Here is a 2822-nt window from a genome sequence, read left to right on the forward strand (position 1 = left end):
TTACAGGCACCCACCACCAGGCCCAGCTAATTTTTGTATTTTTAGTAGAGACGGGATTTCACCATGTTGGCCAGGCTGGTCTTGAACTGCTGACTTGAGGTGATCCACCTGCCTCAGCCTTCCAAAGTGCTGGGATTACAGGCTTGAACCACCGCGCCCAGCCTCATCTTCCTCCTCTAGGGGGCACTGTGAATCCAATCTCCCACACCTTCTCTGGGTCCCTCTGGAGCCCCATAGGTACACTGGCAAAGACTGCTGAATGGATTGTGGGACCATAGGCCGCAGGGAGTGAGCTGCCTCCAGAAAGTCCCAGTTAGGGCTGGGCGCGGTGGCTCACGCCTGTAATCCCAGCACTTCGGGAGGCCTAGGTGGGCGGATCACGAGGTCAGGAGATCAAGACCAGCCTGGCTAACATGGTGAAACCCCGTCTCTACTAAAAATACAAAAAGTAGCCGGGCGTGGTGGCACATGCCTGTAGTCCCAGCTACTCGGGAGGCTGAGACAGGAGAATTGCTTGAACCCAAGGGGAGGTGGAGGTTGCAGTGAGATCACACCACTGCACTCCAGCCTGGTGACAGAGCAAGAATTCATCTCAAAAAAAAAGAAAGAAAGAAAGAAAGAAAGTCGTGGTTAGACCGGGAGGCCAGGGGCCTACAGCCCTGGGTCCTCTGCCTCAGGAGGCTTGGCACTACCCACTTTCATTGCAGAGAACCACCCTTGGTTCACTTCTGATCACCAACCTGCGTCCTCTTCCAGGCCTCCACCTCCCCTCCCAGTCTCCAATCCTGACCTCTCCCCAGCCTCTTGCCCTTGGCCCCAACACACATTCCAGGCTCTTTTTTGTTTTTGTTGTTTTTTCTGAAATAGGGTCTTGCTCTGTTGCCCAGGCCAGAGTGCAGTAGTGCAATCATAGCTCACTGAAGACTTGACCTCCTGGGCTCAAGCGATCCTCCCGCCTCAGCCTCTGGCATACACCACCACGTCTGGCTAATTTTTAAATTATCTGTAGAGACAGGGTCTCCCTGTGTTGCCCAGGCTGGTCTCGAACTCCTGAGCTCAAGGAATCCTCTTGCCTTGGCCTCCCAAGGTGTTGGGATTACAGGCGTGAGCCACTGTGCCTGGCCTCTTCCTTTTTATTATTATTTTTAATTTTTTGGTAGAGACAGGGTCACACTATATTGCCTGGACTGGCCTCGAATTCCTGAGCTCACCAGGCTTTTCTTTATCTCCTAGCTTCCCTGGCCACTTTTTCTTTTTCTTTTTTTTGAGATGACATTTTGCTCTTGTTGCCCAGGCTGGAGTACAGTGCCACGATCTCAGCTCACTGCAACCTCCACCTCCCGGGTTCAAGCGATTCTCCTGCCTCAGTCTCCCAAGTAGCTGGGATTACAGGCAGGCGTCACTACACCCGGCTAATTTTTGTATTTTCAATAGAGACATGGTTTCACCATATTGGTCAGGCTGGTCTCAAACTCCTGACCTCAAATGATCCCCCACCTCAGCCTCCCAAAGTGCTGGGATTACAGGTGTCAGCCACCGCACCAGGCCCTGGCCACTTTGTGTGTGTGTGTGTGTGCTTGAGACAAGGACTCAATCTGTTGCCCAGGCTAGTTGTGTGTGTGTGTGTGTGTGTGTGTGTGTATGTGTGTGTGTGTGCTTGAGACAAAGACTCAATCTGTCGCCCAGGCTGGAGTGCAGTGGCAGGGATTTTGGGTCACTTCAATCTCCACGTCCTGGGTGCCAGTGATCCTCCCACCTCAGCCTCCAGGGTAGCTGGGACTACAGGCATATGCCACTGCACCCAGCTAATTTGTGAATTCTTTAAAAAATTCAACATGGTTTTACCATGTTGCCCAGGCTGTTCTCAAACTCCCGGGCTCAAGCGATCCGACTGCTTCAGCCTCCCAAATTGCTGGGATTGCAGGCGTGAGCCACCATGCCCAGCCCTGACCACTTTTCACTGACTCCTTTGCAATGCCCACCCTGCAGCCTCTCTCACTCTGGCCCTTTCCTGCTCTAGCCTCATATCCAGCTGCCTGGGGACCCTCCCTAGGATGTCCCAAAACTTGCCACCAAAACCCCACTGACTCCCAGCATTCCGGGTCTGATTGTTATATTCCAGGTCTGATTGAGATAAAAAGTCTCAATCTCATAGGATCTGTGACATTTCTCCCGCTGTCCCCTCCCCTCCATCCTCTCTCACTGTGTCACCCCCTGGCCTGGTGTCATTTCTCACAGGGACCTCCCTGACTCCAGCTTTACACTCTAAGCTCATCTTCCAGTTGCAGCCAGGTCAATTATTTCTAAAGTGCAGTTCAGGTCTGGAACCCTCCATGGCTCCCTACTGCCTCTGGCACAAAGTCCACACTCCTTGGCTTGGCTTCCAAGACCCTCCCCCTCCTCATGACTGGGCCACCACTTGCTTCTCCCAGCTCCTCGTCTCCTTTTTTTGAGACGGGGTCTCACTCTTGTCACCCAAGTTGGAGAGCAGTGGTACAGTGCTGCGGCCTTGGCTCACTGCAGCCTCCACCTCCCAGGCTCAAGCGATCCTCCCACCTCAGCCTCCCGTGTAGCTGGGACTACAGGCATGTGCCACCATGCCCGGCTGGTTTTTTGTAGTTTTGGTAGAGACGGGGTTTCGCCATGTTGCCCAGGCTGCTCTTGAGCTCCTGAGCTCAGGCGATTCACCTGCCTCGGCCTCCCAAAATGCTGGAATTACAGGTGTGAGTCACCTCCCTGTGAGACCCGGCCTCTCTGTCCTCTCTGTCTCCTTTATACACCTCACCTTGAAGTCACATAGCCCACCTTTTTTTTTTTTTTTT

General features: G+C 53.3%; 1 protein-coding gene across 5 annotated transcripts in view; it reads right to left on the reverse strand.

The window, feature by feature from the left end:
* Positions 1 to 2822, reverse strand: part of MLXIPL (MLX interacting protein-like) — a 31654-nt gene that overhangs the window by 15373 nt on the left and 13459 nt on the right. The window lies entirely within an intron of this gene.

This window comes from Colobus angolensis, unplaced genomic scaffold (assembly GCF_000951035.1).
Source record: "Colobus angolensis palliatus isolate OR3802 unplaced genomic scaffold, Cang.pa_1.0 Scaffold120, whole genome shotgun sequence".
NCBI classification, from domain to species: Eukaryota; Metazoa; Chordata; class Mammalia; order Primates; family Cercopithecidae; genus Colobus; species Colobus angolensis.